The 19,161-nt window shown below is 39.8% G+C and overlaps 1 long non-coding RNA gene across 1 annotated transcript in view; it reads right to left on the bottom strand.

Annotated features, from left to right (window-relative positions):
- Nucleotides 1-13,195: 13,195 nt before the first annotated feature.
- Nucleotides 13,196-19,161, bottom strand: part of LOC118000779 — a 59,556-nt gene continuing 53,590 nt past the window's right edge. Inside the window, exon 7 of the long non-coding RNA XR_004676555.1 lies at nucleotides 13,196-14,243. This is a non-coding gene — a long non-coding RNA (uncharacterized LOC118000779). The remainder of the gene's footprint in view (nucleotides 14,244-19,161) is intronic.

The raw sequence follows: 19,161 nt of genomic DNA, 5'->3' as shown, positions 1-19,161 counted from the left end.
TGTGAGAATTCAGCTATGATTCTTCTCATGAAATAGATGAACTAGTTAAGTAATGAAAGCTGTGTAAATTAAGTTTTATATTTTAAAATAGAAATTTTAATATTTTTATGATATTTAATATTTCTATTATATTTCTATTTAAAGAGAAATCACTCTATTAAAAGTATACTTAGTGCTTGCTAAATATCAAGTGAGGCACTGTATGCAAGGTGAATAGAGAGAAAAGATAAAGTTCTTACTTCCAAGGAGTGTGCAAGCTAACTACCCATGTTTTATTTTATTTTAGGTGAATTGAGTTGTTCACAAAGTAGGTTTGCTTAAAAATAAAATATAGATTAACTTGCTGTTTCCCAAAAGGAGGTATACTTTTCTGGCTAATTTTTTTTTAAATTTTTCTATTTTCTCAGCTTTCTAAAATAAAGAGAGTGTAAATGAATTTTTACTATGAAACTGTTTGCATATATGGCCATTCTATGAGGTCTGTATTTGTCAGCATTCTCCAGAGGAACAGAGCCAATAGGAGATAAATAACAAATAGATGATAGATAAGTAGATAGATAAGAGGAAATTTATTTTCTGGCTGACACTGTTATGGAGTCAGAGACATCTGTCTGAAAGCTGGAGAAGCAGGACAGCTGGTGTGGTCATTCAGTCTGAGTCCAAAGGTCTGAGAAATGGGGGTTGAAAGTGGAAATTCCTAACTGAATCTGGAGACCTAAGAACCAGGAGTATCCATGTTCAAGGCCAGGAGAAGAAGAATCTCTCAGCTCAAGCAAAGAGAGAACAAATTCCCTTCTCTACCTTTTTGTTCTACTTAAGCTCTCAATAGATTGGATGAAGCCTACTACTCCAGCGAGGATGATTTGCTTTATTCAGTTCACCAATTCAAATGCTAATCTCTTCTGGAGACACCCTCCCAGACACTTCCTGAAATCATGTTTTACCAGCTATCTGGTCCTGTCCAGTCCTGTTGACACATACAATTAACCATCACAAGGCCCATTCTTGCCTTCTGAATAGTTATGGAAGGTAGAAATGTTGAGATCATAAGACATTCAGATGTAAGAGGTTTCCTTTTTCATATAATTATCTTAACACAGAATCTTCAGAACAAAGTAAGCGACATTGACTTATGCCCTAGGGGCTATGGTTAACCATTGGCAGCTTTCTGGAAGCAATTCAGGACACAGAAATGAGCAAATTAATTTTGGGAAGATAGGATTCTGCAGAATAAAATACCTATAGGAATTTGCTTCCTCAATTTGGGGACTTCGCGACTGAATTTAAGGCACAGGAAGAACAAAGCATGCTAAGAGTTATGTTTGCCTTTTTCCCACAGAGAGGTGGTGCCTGTTCACTTTAGAACACAAAACCAGAAAAGGCCTTTCTTTTAGGTCTTGATTTGATGGGTTCCAGAAAGAAGCTAGGTTGAAATTTTCTCCTACACTAGTCTGATTAATACTTGACATTCCACTATTTTTTTCACACAGTGAACCACAGACAATCTTCTGTATGTTTGGTATATTCTAGGTACTTAGAAAAAGGTAGAATGGAGAGAATTTATAATCTACTTTTCAGGATTTACAGTCTGGTAAAAAAATAGTCTCAGTATAAGAAATAATGGGGACCAGTATAAAATGGGCTCCAATCAATACTATAGGAGAATACAAGCTGGGGAAGGAAAAGCATTATAGTGAGCACTTTCCCTGGGCCACCCTCTTCACACGCATTTTCTCATCTAACCTTCAAAAGTCCATGAGGAATTTCCAGACATAAACGTGTATTGGGCTGAAGATCATATACTAGTTAGGCAGAGAATCTGGGATAATAATAACAAAGATAATAATAATAATAATACAATTATAATAACCAGGAGATCTAATTTCTTGAGGCTCAAGTATGTGTCATTTACTATCCTAGAGAACAATCCTGTGAAGTAGTCCCAATCCTTCTTATTTTGTAGATGAGAAAACTGAAGTTTAGGGAGATGAAATAATTCCCTTTCATCCCCCCCCCCCCCAAAATAATAAATGCCCAGTGAAGATTTAGACTCAATTCCATCTGAGTCTTCGGCCCTCTGTTGGGATGCTCCTGTGTCTGGACTCTGAAGCCCATGCCCTGTTCAAATGTTTTCTCCCACAGCATGAACCACACACGCCAAGGAGAGCTCAGGGAATGTTGCTACAGCATGAGAAGTTCTTTGGGTTAAGACACAACATCTCTGGGAGCGTCTTGTTGAACACTGCACACATCTTAAGGGTTCAATTCTTTAGCTCATGTTGTCCACTGGTCACCAAAAAGGAGACCCAGCGTCAAATAAATTTGGGAAACACTTGGTTCAGTAACATTAGAAAGGCTGTTGTTGTTGTTGTTGTTGTTGTTTTTAAGGATTTTATTTATTTATTTGACAGAGAGAGACACAGCAAGAGAGGGAACACAAGCAGAGGGGGTGGGAGAGGGAGAAGCAGGCTTCCCGCGGAGCAGAGAGCCCGATATGGGACCCGATCCCAGGACCCTGGGACCATGACCTGAGCCAAAGGCAGTTGCTTAACAGCTGAGCCACCCAGGTGCCCGTTGTTGTTGTTTTTTAATTGCAAGATTTCTCAGTATCATTAGTGGTAGGAATAGTAGTTGTAAAAGTCCTCGTTAGCATGTGCTATGCCAGGTATTTTGCTAAATGTTTAATATATGGCTATCACTAAACATGATTTAGTGCTCACAAAATAACAGGCGGAAGAGACTCTATTACTGGTCCCATTTTATGGGTGAGAAAAATGGAAACGGAGCCATTAAGTCATTTGTCCAGGCTCCTACGTGGAAGAACTGTCTCCAGAAATTACAAACTTCCACGTGACCTGGGGTAAGCTTCAGTTCACCGCATTCCCCCAGGCATATATGATTTGAAAGCTTTTTGGTGCAGATCGAGAGATTTGTTTCTTCACGAATACTGCGAAGCTCCATGTGCCTGCCAGCCCAGTCCTAAAGGCTTGGAGAAGAATTTTTACTTAGTTCTTGAGCATCACTGTTTTCTTCTTTTTACGATGGAGAAAGCAGGTCAGAGACTTGCATGAGGTCAGGGAGCAAGCGAGTCCCCGCGCTCCGCGGACCGTGCTCAGAGCCCCGGCTTCCGGGCCTCTCCAGGCCTCTTCCAGCCCCACCTGCAGCCCCACCTGCAGCCCCTGTTCTGTGCGCCGGCCCCACGTCCTGCCTTCTGGGAGGCACAACCCCGATCTGAAGGGTTTCCGAGAGACAGTAGAGACGCGGAGAGTAAGGACCCCGGGGCACGGGTACATTGGTCGGGCAGGAAAGCAGGGCTGCAGGGCTGTGGGGGACACAGGATCTCGAGGCGAAGGCTGGCCAGCTGAGGACGCGGCGGGGGCCAGGCCTGAGCGAGGCTGGGAACTGGGCTCCGGCCGCCGGTTAGGCTGAGGCCGCGCTGGAGGGGGTAGAAGGGGTGCGGCCGGGTGAGCGGATCAAAGGCAAGCGCTGGTGCTAGCGCTTGGAGTCAGCCTGCGGTAGGTAGAGGAATGCTCTGGTCCCTGAAATTTCCACTATGTGATCATTACTAGAGAGTTACAAGTTTAAGACACAACAGTTATAAATCCTCCAGAATGCCAAAGAGAACTTGCTCCAGAGATAGCAAGAAAAATCGTGGGCTGAAGGAGGAAAAGTAAGCTGACCATGTGCTATCTCCCCAGCCAGGACTTGAGGAACTTCTGGTTAATTTTAGCACGTTTCCCAGTCGGAAACACCGTGTGTCAGGGGCACCTCTCCAGTCGGCACTGGAAGGCGGCTCCACAGATGAGGGGAGCACTGCTCTTATTTATTCTGGCTGGCTGGTCCAGAAAAGGAACAGAATGTGCTATTTCCACAAGGCAGAACTCTCCTGTCGTGGTCCTAGCTGCTCCAGGATCAGGGTTTGTCCAGTACTATGAGTATTCTGGAAAGTTCTCTGACTCATAAAACTATGGTGCATGGGGTAAGATAGATAATTAAACAGAGCATAACAAAATGCTGGTTCATAGTACCAACATTTATTTATGCACTGGCTGATTCAACCATTATTTATTCTAGTTCAGAACTGTAGAAAAGCAGTAGCTAATTATGGCCTGACCATGTTTCTCAAGTTGGCCTTGACAAACTCCCAGAGTGATCATGATAGATCAAAGATCACAATTTTAAGACATTGAGGGACTTCAGAGAACCGAACTGACTTCCTTTAGCCCCATCACCAGTCCAAGAGATAGGTTTCCTTAGCGGTCTGGATCTCCATGTTTGGCAAGGTTGAGTCTAATCTGTACTCTGCAGGAGAAAGTGGCTTCCTTAATTAATGATGCCTAATATGCATGTTGGAGCAGCGTGAAGTCAGCGAATTTTACACTAACCTGTTGAAAAGAAGCCTTTCCCACTGCTTACACACACTTTCAGGTCATAGGAATGGACTCCAAGAGCTCAAATGGCCCCGAGGACACATTCACAGCAAATTTCTAAGAAGACATAGGAACAGGAGGGGACAAAGATGAAGAGATTTTGAAATTTATTGGCATACGATATATGAATAGGAAAAGACAATGCTAATGAAGTGTTTTAGGTGGTAATACAGTGCGCATTTTATTCAAAAGCACTTATATCCTCACATTTTATTCAAAGCTGCAAATACAGTGACTATTACCTGTGTTACAGTGTTCAGATTTGTTCAAAATTAAAAAAAAATATTTTTTTCAGTAGTATTTCATCTATAATATTAGATTCACTTCTCAACATTATATAAACTTCTTCAGTGAGGCAGTTGCGTCTCATTAGCTGGTGACAAAATGTTATAACCAAAGTTGGATTATTCTAATATAGCATTGCTTTAGAGAGCAGCTCAACTTTACTTCTTTTTTTTTTTTTTTCTTTTAGATTTTGTTTATTTGACAGAGAGAGACACAGCGAGAGAGGGAACACAAGCAGGGAGAGTGGGAGGGGGGGAAGCAGGCTTCCCGCGGAGCAGGGAGCCCGATGCAGGACTCGATCCCAGGACTCTGGGATCATGACCTGAGCCGAAAGCAGACACTTAACAACTGAGCCACCCAGGCGCCCCTCAACTTTACTTCTGACTGACCTCCTCTGCTTGTACTAGAAACTCACCTTCCAGGAAAAAGTAACTTACATTCAAAGTTCAAATATAGTATGATTTTTGAGAGGTTTTTTTTGAAAGATTTTTTTTTTGTCTTAAAAGGAGGTATACTGTATACTTAGAAACAAAGCAACTGCCTTTCCTCACTTCCTCCTTCCATTCCAAAAGCAAAGAGAAACAAACAAAACACTTTTCCTGTGTGTGTGTGTGTGTCTTCATTAGAAGAATGATAGGAACTGTCAATTTCTTGGAATTATTCAGCAGCAAACAATGTGTAAACTCGTGAGCAGGGACTGTGAGAAACGCGGACGGACAAATATTATCCTAGAAGCTGTATTTTCTGTTTTTAAAGGTCGGGGCAGGCATTGCATTTGCTGTCTGACACCCCATACTACCTGGTCTTCTAAAAAGAACCACTGGTGATGGGCAGCTGCAGGGAGGCAGCTGGACCTTAGGCTTGCAAAGGGAATGAAAAGGTCTGAGCAAGGAAGGAAGACTGGGGGCTGCTGATGAGCTGTGTTTATTCACACTGAGCTCATAAACACGATCTAGGCAGTTCCTTCTGACCTTGGCGAGGTGCCAGGTGCCTTTGGCTAAAGGGAAAACTTGGGGACACAGGAAGAAGAAAAGCCAATATTTGTTCTTGGTATCTGGCTGTTAAGATAATTTACGCAGATCACACTGGGTGAGTAGGGAGAGGCCAGGAGGCCGAACAGCGGCATAGGAGGGGAATTGTCTCAAAACATGGAGGGAGTTTCACATCCTGTGTTAAGCTTAAGGCTAGTGTTGTTTTTTGCAGTAAAGCTATGGAAAATACTGAAAGGTTTGGGCAGGCAGTTTGAAAACAAAAATTGTGCTCCTTGTAATTTTGTGCCTGCCACTTTGCCAGCCAGCATATGCGGAAGAGAAACAGCTAGCCTCTTGTTCCAGTGCCCATTTTCAGTGATTGATTCCTAAAGGTCACCGGATGGCTTGCCAGCACATTTCTGTACGAGGAGTCCAGCTTTCTGTTTTGACGTTAGTCAGATACGCATGTGGCACCTGAGGAACAAGGAGGAGACTGGGAAGAATCAGATTTTCTTTTGGCTCAATCACTGTCAACTTGGAAACTCTGGTATGTCTGAGCGCCTCATTTGGCCTAGACACCTCCAACCCAGCAAAACAGTCTTTTGTGGTATTTTTAGATCATACTCTTAACATCTTACCCTGTCTTCCCCCGCCACCACTCTTTTCAACTTGTCCTTTTTTCTTTTCTAAAACCTTTTTTAGACCCCAACTATGTCCATCAGGTACTGTGCAGCTGGGGGGTACAGAATAGTCCGGACATGTGTCCACAGTCTGTGGGAGACTTGAAGACAATTAACAGCAATACAACCATATCAACGCCGTATGCTACTCATGTACAAAGTGTCATGTGTCCCAATGACCTGAAAACATTAGATGTCCACACTAATCGCTCCAGTAATACAACTGATTTTGGTATCTCTCTATTTCTCTGTCTGTGTGATCAATAAGTGGTTGTTGAAGCTTTTTATTTTTAACTTTTCTTTCTTTCTAAAAAGTTTATTTGTTCTTAGAAGCCTGCCTTGACTGATTTATTTCAATCATGATTTTTTGAATGGTTATTAAGGGTCAGCCCAAAATGGTGCTAGGATTTGGGGGTTACGGAGATGAATATAAAAGGCCCCTGGCTTACAATAGCTCATGGTCTAATGGATGAGACATATTTTCAAAGCAATCCAGTCCAATCCAGGTAGGCAAGTTTTAAACATTATGTGTGGAGTACTGTAAGAACATAGAGCAAGAAGAGATTATTTTCTCTGTTTTCTCTGATGGACTTCTTGGGGGTATGGGTGGGTCAGGTGAAGTCATAAAGAGGGGCTGACATTTGAGCTAATTCTTAAAAATGATTGAGTTCACCAGACCAGTGGCACTGTATTTATTTCGGATTTTACCAAAGTTGAGGGGCAACATAGTGAGTTTTTACAGTGATGGAATGCAAATAATGCAAAATTAATTATTGCGTATCCTTGTCCTTAAGTCTTTAGGCTGCCTTCGCTACTTCACTGGTTGTGTTACTCAGCCTGTCCCTTTCTCAAGGCCTCTTCTCTGTCACTTTCTCTGTTCCTCCATTTTTCTAGCGCATCAGCTTGGGATATCTTTCAAGACATGCCACCATTCACTCATCCCTGAAACTACTTTTAGCTCCAAATGACTCATTAATATGCACCACTCAACAAAGAACTGTCTACTCTGGGTCTCATCATAGCAGAGGCTTTGATATTTCAGCCTTTCCCCCCCTCTTCAATAGCTTCTGTAAGTGCAAAGGAACAGAATAGAGATTTATTTTTCCACTATTATTCAAACACCTACTCAACTCCCTAGAAAGTTGAAATCACCACAGTTTTCATCTTAATACTTTTCATACCTGTGACTTCTACTTGATTCCTGACCTCATGCTTTTCTAGGTATTCTGTAGGTAACACTTGTTCTTATTTATTTGTAACTCATTACAACACATACTGCATTATATCACATCCCTACATTCCACCATCATATCATTATATCACATCCCTACATTCCACCATCATATCATGATATCACATCCCTACAATAAAACATAGATACAATTACTGCATATCCTGCCTGATTGGCACATGCTGGTGACTACTGCCAAGCTCCTGACTTTTTTAGAAAACCTGAGAAAAGCAGTGAAGTCTTGTGGGCTAATGGGTTGTAGACTATAAAGACCAGTCTTGATTGTAAGAATCAGTGACAATAAGGGCCCAACCACAAAGAAGGTAAGCTACTTACCAGTAGGCAAATAAGTGGTTTGATGGTCCTGAGCTCTAAGTTTCCTAGTTTGCCATTGGTCAAGTTGTACGGTTACAATAACACATTCTGCTATTGCTTTTGTTCTGTAGAGAGACTGAACTAAAGAAACCCAACTGTTTTTAAGTTCTGAGAAGAAGTAGGCCAAGGACATTTTTAGAGAGTCTGCATTTTCTGACCATTCCTAAATTTTCTCTTTGAAGCTGGAGAAAATATTACTCTCTGAGAAAAAAGTATGTTCTTGGAACAACTGCACAAAGCTAAAAATAGTGGAAGTTGAACATAAGAATGCCTTGGAGGAAAGAAAGCCAAATTGTAGATTTGGGTCACTATGTTTCACTTAAAACATCTCTCAAAAAGGGGAAGAAAACAGAATTCTAATAAGTTACATTAAGAATCCAACTGGTGTTATTTGAAAAGCAGCTGTCTTTTATGGTGTAAGATTTACCTCCCTTAAAATGACTCATTTTGTTTCATTTATTTTTCTGAGAACACTATCAATTCAATTGGCTTACGATACCAGACATTATTGGTTGAATAACTAAATTTAGTTTTGTAATCATAAAATAAAAATCAGGACACTCTACCACAAAGTATGGATTAACTTTCTTCATAATTTGTAAGCAGGCCAGGTTTCCTTTCAGTTCATAAATGTCACTGTCTTCATAAAATGCTTAAAATTTCAAATGAGTAAGTGGCACTTGCCAACCGAAAATGGCTAATGTTCCATCTAAATCCAGTGCTATGGCCCTTTGGAACTTACTATGTGGATATTAACGAGAAAATAACAATATTTTTATGTATCTGCTGGGAAACATCTGTGCAGCCATATATTCTAATCATGAACCCAGAGAGATCTTTTTTATAAGATGTATTTATTTATTTGAGAGAGAATGTGTGAGTGGGGGGAAGGGCAGAGGAAGAAAATCCTCAAGCAGACTCCCCACTGAGCATGGAACCCTACTTAGCGCTTGGTCCCAGGACCTTGAGATCATGACCTGAATCAAAATCAAGAGTTGGATGCTCAACAAGCTGAGCCACCCAGGCACCCCCCACACCCAGAGAGATCTTTTTAAAAAATATTTTATCTAAACTTATATCCTTTAATTTTGACAGTAAGTATGACATTATGACAACACTTTAGCTCCAAATGTCCAAATTTATCTTCAGGCTAATCTAGTGGGTGATTTTTGTACAGTAGCAACTGCCTAGAATTGGCAGTTTTCCTGTCTTTGTTGATAGCTTCTGAGCTTAAAAATGCATCCCCCCCCCGCCCCCCGCCCCAGTGGAAACAAATAGGTTCTGAGGGTTTGAGGAAATGAAGCATGGTTGTCATCCCAGAAGTTCAAAATCTATTGCACGCTGTTTTGTTGATGGACCTTCTGGTCCATCTGGACTGAGGCACCATTCAGTAAAGTCGTCATTCATGCTCTCAATCCTTCCTCATTCAACATCTGCCCACTAATTTGGGCCCCCTTATTTTTTGGAAACATGCAACATTTAAATTTTGGATAGACTTCAAAGTTGGTGCTAAATATAATATCAGGTAAGACTGGTAAGGAGTCATGCAAGAAACTGTCAGGGTCTCAGAGACTGCTAATGTACTTAAAAACCTGGGCTTTGGGTAGAGTAAGAGCCCATTTTTAATTATCCAGTGGAATAGCTCAGGGGGTTGTGGACGTTTAAAGTACAGTTTCATGCACAGAATAAATGCTTTCAGGCAAGCTCTAAATGATGTGGATATAAATAGTGTCAAAGACCTGATTTATTTTCTTGAGCAATCTCAGCTTCAAATATAAACTCAAAATGGATTAAAGACCTAAATGTGAGACCTGAAACCATAAAAAAATCCTAGAAGAAAGCACAGGCAAGAATTTCTCTGACATCAGTCATAGCAACATTTTTCTAGGTATGTCTCCTGGGGCAAGGGAAATAAAAGCAAAAATAAACTATTGGGGCTACATCAAAATGAAATCTTCTGCACAGTGAAGCAAACAATCAACAAAGCCAAGTCAACCTACTGAATAAGAGAAGATATTTGCAAATGACTTATCTGATAAGGGTTAGTATCCAAAATATAAACTTACAAAACTCAACCCAAAAAGCAAAAAATCCAATTAAAAAATGGGCAGAAGACATGAATACACATTTCTCCAAAAAACACATACAGATGGCCAAACAGACACATGAAAAGATGCTCAACATCACTCATCATCAGGAAAATACAGATCAAAACTATAGTGAGATATCACCTCACACCTGTCAGAATGGCTAAAATCAACACAAGAAACAAGTGTTGGTGAGGATGTGGAAAAAAAAAAAGAGAACCCATTTGCACGGTTGGTGGGAATGTAAATTGGTGCAGTGATTATGGTAAACAGTATGGAAGATCCTCAAAAAATTAAAAATAGTACTACCCTAAGATCCAAGAATCACACTACTGGGTATTTGCCAAAAAAATACAAAAGCCACTAGTTCAAAGGGATACATGTACCCCTATGTTTATTGCAACATTATTTACAATAGCCAAATTATGGAAACAGCCAAAGTGTCCACTGACGAATGGATAAAGAAAAATATACAAGGAATATTACTCAGCCATAAAAAAAGAATGAAATCATGCCATTTGCAATAACATAGATGGAGCTAGAGAGTATAATGCTAAGTGAAATAAGTAAGTTGGAGAAATACAAATACCATATGATCTCACTCATATGTGGAATTTAAAAAACAAAACAATTAAGCAAAGGAAAAAAAGAGAGAAAAACCAAGAAACAGACTCTTAACTATAGAGAACAAACTGATGGTTACCAGAGGAAAGGTGGGTGGGGGAATGGGTGAAATAGGTGAAGGGGATTAAGAGTAGACTTATCACAAGGAGCAATGAGTAATATATAGAATTGTTGAATCACTATACTGTACACCTGAAACTAATATAACACTGTACGTTAACTACACTGGAATTAAAAAAAAAAAAACTTAATAAAAAGGAGGAAAAAAAGAAAAAATTCTCTTTTAAAAAGATTTTATTTATTCATTTAGAGAGAGAGAGAGAGAGAGAGAGAGAGAGCATGAGTTGGGGGAGGGGCAGGAAGAATCTCAAGCACACTCCATGCTGAGCCCGGAGCCCGAGGTGGGGCTCCATCTCACGATCCTGAGATCATTACCTGAGCCGAAACCAAGAGTCAAGAGCTTAAACAACTGAGACACCCAGGAGCCCCCAAAAGAAAAAATTCTTAAGCTATATAGTGAATAAATGCCTGTATCTTCACAGCCTCCCCACCCCCACCATGCTGTTTTTCACTTTTCAAATTATTTTTGTATATTTTTTATATACATGTAGTTATCTTATTTATTCCTGAACACAGAAATAATATAGTTTAATTTTTTATTCCAGCATTTAGGTTGCATTACACTTAGGTTACATTATATTGTGTCTGTTTGAAAATTGCAAGTAGCATTTTTAAAATTCACCATTGAATCAATGTGTTGGACAATCAATGGTTCTCTTGTCTGCATGTAGTTTCCCTACCTAAAATTCACAGTACATAACAGGCCACCATTCAGTCCCCTGACTTGTCATCATGATGCACCCACAGAGATGCATCATACTTGCCCCGAGAGGATCTGAAGTTATGCTAAAGTTTGTTTTGTTTTGTACATTTTCATCGCAACAATCTTTAAAAACTATAAAGTTACAGGGCTCTTTGCAAGACTTTCCTTGGGGTTCTATTTCAAATTTACTATATGTCTAGTCTTTGTTATGGTGAGGGATTCCAGATCTCTTGAACTGTGCTTTATTTAAATCATGAATTGCTTCTAAGCATTGTTTGTGGAAAAAACAATAATCAGTATCCAATTAAAAATCTGGGAAAAGGGCATGTTCACTTGCTCTTGCCCTCATAATCTTACTGCAGTTTGTCTGAAATTGTTTGGTACCTATTTTCTCTTCAGACTGTTTTGATACAAATGAAATTTCCTAAAAGGATAAAACGAAAATTTTAGTTCCCCAAATTTGATTCAATCCAATTAAGGCAACAGATAGAAAGAAATTTTAAAAAGATTTAAAAATATATACAGAAGTTATCTCACTGTAAAATTTAAGTAGCTTTAAAAGAACTGAGAATTGACAATTTTAAAAATTAAGGGAAGACTTATAAATAATAAAGTGGTATGATGATTTTATAAATTAATAGGTTGCTTATAATTAGTAATATTTAAAAATATAGAGAAGGACATATAAATGTGATTTCTTAAAGCCATTTACAAAAATATTGAAAGAAAAAGCAAGGTTCTCTCTCAACATCTTCACAACTGCTTTCTCCTAATTTATCTCTTAAGAAAAGCCTCCTAGTTAGCTCTGCAAAAACATTAACCTCCTTGTCATGTCCTATATTCTAATCTCTATCATATTATTCCATTTTATCTTGTCCATAAATTTGCAACAGCTGAATAGATCACACTATTCTATCGTAGCCTTCTTTGTCTGTGCCCTCCAATCCCCAAATAGAATATGAACTCTCTAAGGAGATTCTTTCTTTCTTACATCTGTATTGCCAATGCGTAATACCCAGTAGGTGTCAATAATTATTGGTGCACAGATTAACTTGTTCTTGAAATACGTTAAGTAATTTTGCCATAAATAGAAAAGCTACAAAAATAGTAATAGATACAAACACTAAGATAGAATTCCTTAATCTTTTTGTTTTGGTGTAGCAAAAAAGCAGTAGATAGAATGTATATAACTGATTCATTAATTCATCCTTCCATCCATCCATCCACCCATCTATCCACCTATCCACCCATCCATCCATATATCCATCCATCCAAGAAACACGTATTGAAAAAGTCCAGTGCAAACACTGTTCTCTCTCTTTCATTTATTAATTGTATGACCTAAGACAAGTCAATCGGCCTGAGCATTTTTTGTTTTCTACAAAATAATGACAATGATCCCCACATCCTTTGCCCAGAAAGTCTAAGTGAAATATTTCATTTGAATAGGCTTTAAAAACTATAAGGCACTCTACAATAGTAACATATTATCATCATGACTAACATATCACCACTAGGAATGAACACATTTATATAAATAAGGGCCAAAAAAGTAAGAGTATTCATTGACTTGTATTCTTAGCTCCCTACAATTCTCAAAAGTGCTCAGGCAAATGAAGGCAAAAGAGAAATTTCTATGCAGTTTTTTCATGGAGCTTGAAAGAACAAATCACATACTATGTGATGAACAATAATGCATTTATTCATTCCTTTAAAATATTAATTTATTTTACAAGCATTTATTATACCAAAACTGTATGCAAAGCACAATGCTAGGCACCCCATGTGAAATAAACTGTTTAAAGAAGGCAATTTAAACATAAGTCTATGTTATTCCAAATCTTTAAAAATTCCATTGATCAAGTGATTTCAAATATTTTAATATTCTCAACCATTTAAACAAGGTCTGGATTATTGTCTTGTCCCACTTCCAGTCCAGGGTATTGGCATCACGTAATGCTGATTATAGGTAACATTTCTAGAATACTCAATCTGTGCAAGCAATGAGTAGTACTCTACTTGCATTATACAATTTAACACTTGAGGCAAATCTAAAGGAGAGATATTCTCATGTTACTCATTGGCAACAATGTCTCTGAGGCCACTTTCTTAGCCACTATTTTGTATTCCTTCAGCTTTGTTGTCTGAATGCCTAGACACTCCATTTTATATAAAGATCAGTAGTTCCGCACTATAATGTGTCAGTGGTAATCGCTCTCCTGATCGAGCCCAGGTCCCAACTTGTATGTGTAGAGCCCCGAAACATACAGGAACTGGAATCCTGTAGGCACAGGCAACTTTCCATGTTGTCTTTCCCATATACCGCATTTTGGCAGCATAAAAAAAATAAATCCATTTACGTGGAAAATATTGTAATATCTCTGAAAAGCTGGGAAATATTTCAAAACTTGTCAAGCCAAAGCCTGCAGTAAACTTTTCTTTGACATCACACAACTACAGATGTCCCAACACGTCTGCCTCTGATGTGCTCAGCAAGAGTGAGGCAGATCATGGCCCACCTCACGCTGGGGAGGCATGCTGGGTTCCCACGACACTGGTCTTCCTTGTCACATACTCCTCAAGGGCAAAGGTAGCCATCATTTAAAACATAGTAAGAGCATCCTAGTTCTACTGAGAGAACCATTAGAGGAAGGAAATTCTCCTTGGCTTAATATGATAAAAATCAGATGTGATGTTTTCCTCTTTACAGAAACAGAGCTCTCATTGAAGTCCATGACTGAGAGAGATTAGAACAGATAACAGTTACATGCAAGATGGGCTTTTCTGGAAATAAGATATGCCAGGAGGGATGTTACCATCAGGTACCTCATTCTAAGTCTGCTCCAGAGGTTCCTTGTGCTAACTGGAGGACCAGGTCTGTAGTTGCCCCAAGCCCAAGCATGAAATAGTCTCAGAACTCACCTAATTCATGTTTAGTCTAACAATCTGCTGAAATCTGCTACTATTAAACCCAAAAGTAGCCCTTGTTTCTTTATTCACAGAGTCATCTAGAAATGTGGACAAGGTGGGGCGCCTGGGTGGCTCAGTTGGTTAAGCGACTGCCTTCGGCTCAGGTCATGATCCTGGAGTCCCGGGATCGAGTCCCGCATCGGGCTCCCTGCTCGGCGGGGAGTCTGCTTCTCCCTCTGACCCTCCCCCCTCTTATGCTCTCTCTCTCTCATTCTCTCTCTCAAATAAATAAATAAAATCTTTAAGAAAAAAAAAAAGAAATGTGGACAAGGTGGTTTGGTGTACCTACGGTTATGACCAAGTCTTCCTCTTCTTCTACTTAGAACTCTGTATTACTTACAGCCTAGAACAATGCATCCAGGTGAGTCTGGATTTAGAAGGGGAATAGTACCGTGGCTGTCCTGTTCAGTTTCATTGGCAGTATTTCAACATGGCCTGAATCTCTTCCTCTGTTGGAGGAAGGTCCAATGAGCCAGAGATCAGAGATATTTGGCTCTTGTCCTCGCTGCTACCAAAAAGCCATGTGTGACCTTGCTTACACTTTTCATTTCCTCAGCTAATGAGTCAGAGTTTGGAAGTTTCTTTCTAAATCTAGAAGTCTCTGTCTGCTATTCTCTTTGAAGATGTTATTTCTCTATCCATGGACACCTCCAGGCCTTCAGCTATTAGTTCATATCCCTTCTATTTGAACAATCCAAAGGTTGTAATATGGAGACTTTATTCTTCAACTAGGACACACCATATATATGAAGTTATTGAACCTTTGAGAACAAAGGAAGGTCTGGGAGATATCAATAATTTATAGTTTTTATTGGAAGAGAGGGGAATAATAGCAGGCCTCTTACTGCTGTACACTACTTGAGGAGGCCTTAGCTTAGGAAAACAGAAGGGCAACCAATTTCCTTGTGCTTCCTGGTGATGTGTAGGAATGAAGTTCTGAAGCCCCAAGTGGAGCGCGGCAAGCCCAGAATATGCTTCTCCACATCCTTCCTGACATTAAAATTTTATATTATTGTTGTTTCACATAATTATTGCTTCATTGGCTCAATGGTACTTCTGCTTTTTTTTTTTAACAGAAATAAAGTTTATATTATACAGGTTGATTGTTAATCAGTGGCACAAAGTAAAAATACACAAAAACAAATGGTGATAAAGCAGCCTTAACAACAACTTTGCTATTAAAATATAAAATAGCATACATGCCAATATTTAATGGTATGAAACAAATTTTTAGTTATCTTAAGTGGTTAAAAAAATAAAGCTTGTTTAATTAGAAAAGGAAGAGCTACATGAAAGCGTTGGGAATACTTCTGAGCAAAAGAAACAAAAACACTCTTTTAAAAGATTTTTAGATGTTGCCACAAGGTGGTGTGAAGAGTCCGACCTAGCTTGGTTGTCTTGTAGTAAGGAGAGGCTAAGGGAGGTCAGAAGGAGAGGGTCTCCTCAAGGAGGTAAAGCAGGGAAGAGGAGCAGCGGGGTGGAAGTGGAGTGGAGGGTGTTTGTACAAGGAGATACTTGGGATACACCCACAGTACTTTATTCCAAGACCACTTGCTCCCTGTCCTCAAGATAGCGATGCTTCTCCTCACACCTCCTCCGGCTTAACTGAGGTTAATTCCTTTTTTTCCTTTTGAACTACCCTCAAAGGTGAATTTTGTCTTTGGAAGTAATGATACAATACATATTCCTTACAGTGTGCAACTTTCCTTCTTTAGCCATAACACATATTTGAGTCCATGAATATTTTCATAGAACACGAACTGCTCAAGTGTTGTAATCTATAACCGATAATCCAAACAGACTGGTTATCACTGGTAAGGGTTTTACATTAAATCTGCACTCCTCCTTTCTGACCTTGAGAGAATTGGAAGAGTATGAAACAGAGTGGTTATATCAAAGAGATATTCCACAGGCTTCAGCTTGAAGTAGTTGGAAGAGTGCTCTTCTGTGTCAACATTTTCCATCTGGGTTGTCAACACGCGTTGCCAGAGCTGAACAACACTGAAGGAAGTCAACCTGGAAAATCCCCTGTGGGGTATTGATTTTCCTCTTTCCAGAGAAAGGTCTGGGCAGGAGAGGAAAATCTTGCTGTTATTACTGAGAGTCACATTCTTTGGGGTGGTTGGTTTTTCTACTGATTTGCAGAGCTGAAAAAGCACTTTGAAAACTTTGTTTACCTGGTAAACATTACTCACTCCTGGGGCAAGTGTTCCTCTGTAAGAGTATCATTAATCAGGGATGTTCCTCAAGAAGGAATATATATATATATATATATATATATATTTATAGTTTTTATTGGAAGAGAGGGGAATAATAGCCAGCCTCTTACTGCTGTACACTACTTGAGGAGGCCTTAGCTTAGGAAAACAGAAGGGCAACCAATTTCCTTCTTGAGGAACATATACATATAAATGTATACTTTTTTTCTTTTGAGGGAAAAAGCTGCTTAATACATAAATATATGTCTGCTCTCAATTCAAATAAATTTCATTTATTTATTTATTCATTATTTATTTATTTAGAGGGAGACTGAGTGACAGGCAGACTTTTAGAGGGACAGGCAGACTCCACACTGAGCACGGAGCCCAACATGGGGCTCGATCCTACAACCCTGAGATCATGACATGAGCCAAAACCAAGAGTCGGCCACTTAACCAACTGAGCCACCCAGGCGCCCCTCAAAATTAGTTTTTGATTGAGTGCTGGTGCTTTAGGTCATGGTGATCAATACTATAGTTCTTGCCCTCCACAGAGATTTTTTTTCCCCATAACTGCAGCTGGAAGTACAGTAAGATAAGCACCAAAAGAAAAAAGTAGGTCAAAGTTCCCCTGATCTTTTAAAGTGAGGGTCAATTGCATTTGGAAAAGAATTACAAATAGACGGTGGATACTGACCACCTATGGTGGTTCTACTTAACACTTGGGAACCACAGTTCTAGGCTTGCAATAGCAATGTTAACAAAATAACATTCATTGAGTGCTTAGTATGTGCTAGGTGTGGAGACTCTACAGATTTCATCTTCACGATAGCCCCATGAATTAGATACTATTATTACTTCTATTTTATAGATAAGACAACACTGACACAAAAAGGTTAAGCAACTTGCCCAAAGTCACACAGCTGCTAAGTGCATGAGAAAGGACTTAGAAGCAGTCGGGCCAGGTTACACAGCCCAGTTACCACTACACGAGGCAAGCTCTGGAATGCTGCAGGTGAAAATAACTGAACAAGTATAAAATAGATGAACTCATTACTTCAGCACCTGGTCTATCAAGGAACTCCTCTATTTGGCAAACTTACATATTTCAAATATAATTGCAAAGCGGGAATAAAAAACCCAAACCAAACCAAAGCAGCTCTGAGCAGCTAAAAAGTACACACCAGATCAAGGCCCCAAGGCACAGATACAGTGCTCTTGGGGGGGCACAGCGGGCCCTCACGCCAACTGCATTTACTGTTACTGCACATGCGTCAGAGTTGTGACCGCCTCCCACAACATATCTGTTCTTACTATACACGTAAATGGTGGCCAAATCTAAGGCAATTCAGATCTGCAGTCATCGACATCTCTATTCACAGAAGGGAGTGAGTACATGGGAAAAGATAAGAAAATGCTAAAAGGAAAAAAAAAAAAAACCCTCCCATTTTTTCAGTTTACATAATAAGGTCATTTAGGACAAGGGCCCAAATCCTTATCAACTCCGATAAACCTCAGAACCACCCCAGCCTGGGAACAGAGCTCATTAAGAAATGTTTATGCTGGTGATACTAAGTGATGAAGAAAATCTCAAATGACATTTGATGATTAGTTCAAGAAGAAAACTATATAAAATACCACTTGGAAAGATTTCTGTTGAGATTACTTTTGAAATGGACGTATCATACTTCGGGGAACTAGAACCAACACTCATCTGTCCATAGCAGCATTCCCCGAGGGGTCCGTATGATTGAGGCGGACCAAGGCCTTTTTCACTCTAGCAAGATAGCAGGACCTCCCGAGCAGCAAGCTGCGGAGCCTTCCTGCAGGGTCGGGCGGCCGGCGAAGGGAAGCCTCCATGAGTGAGTCCAGCTTACAAGACCCAGTCAGAGTCAGAGCTGATGGGAGGTGGTGTTTCTGTCCACAGAACTGCAAAATAGCCTGCTTGCTTTCTTGCTTTCTTTCTCTCTCTTTCTTTCTCTTTCTATTCCTCCCTCCCCCCCCCCCTTTTTTTTTTTTAGATTTTATTTATTTATTTGACAGAGAGAGACACAGCGAGAGAGGGAACACAGGCAGGGGGAGTGGGAGAGGGAAAAGCAGGCCTCCGGCGGAGCAGGGAGCCCAATGCGGGGGCTCGATCCTAGGACCCTGAGGTCATGACCTGAGCCGAAGGCAGCCGCTTAATGACTGAGCCCCAGGCTCCATCTTTTTTTTTCTTTCTTTCTTTTCTTTTTCTTTCTTTCTTTCTTTCTTTCTTTCTTTCTTTCTTTCTTTCTTTCTTTCTTTTTTTCTTTCTTTCTTTATCTTTCCACAATAGGTGTTTAAAAATGAATATGATTCACATATCAGCATGCAAAGATTCATAAATTACATTTTGGTAAAGGGCTCAGGGTCCAGATCTGTCTTACCAACACCCGATGAAGTTTTAATTAAAATGCTGACTGTTCTAATAATGGACTAGAGGTCCCTGCCTGAGAAGCAAAAAAT

The sequence above is a fragment of the Mirounga leonina genome, unplaced genomic scaffold (assembly GCF_011800145.1).
Source record: "Mirounga leonina isolate KUSES-001 unplaced genomic scaffold, KU_Mleo_1.0 Mir_53, whole genome shotgun sequence".
NCBI classification, from domain to species: domain Eukaryota; kingdom Metazoa; phylum Chordata; class Mammalia; order Carnivora; family Phocidae; genus Mirounga; species Mirounga leonina.
This window is presented reverse-complemented; position numbering and strand designations above follow the sequence as displayed.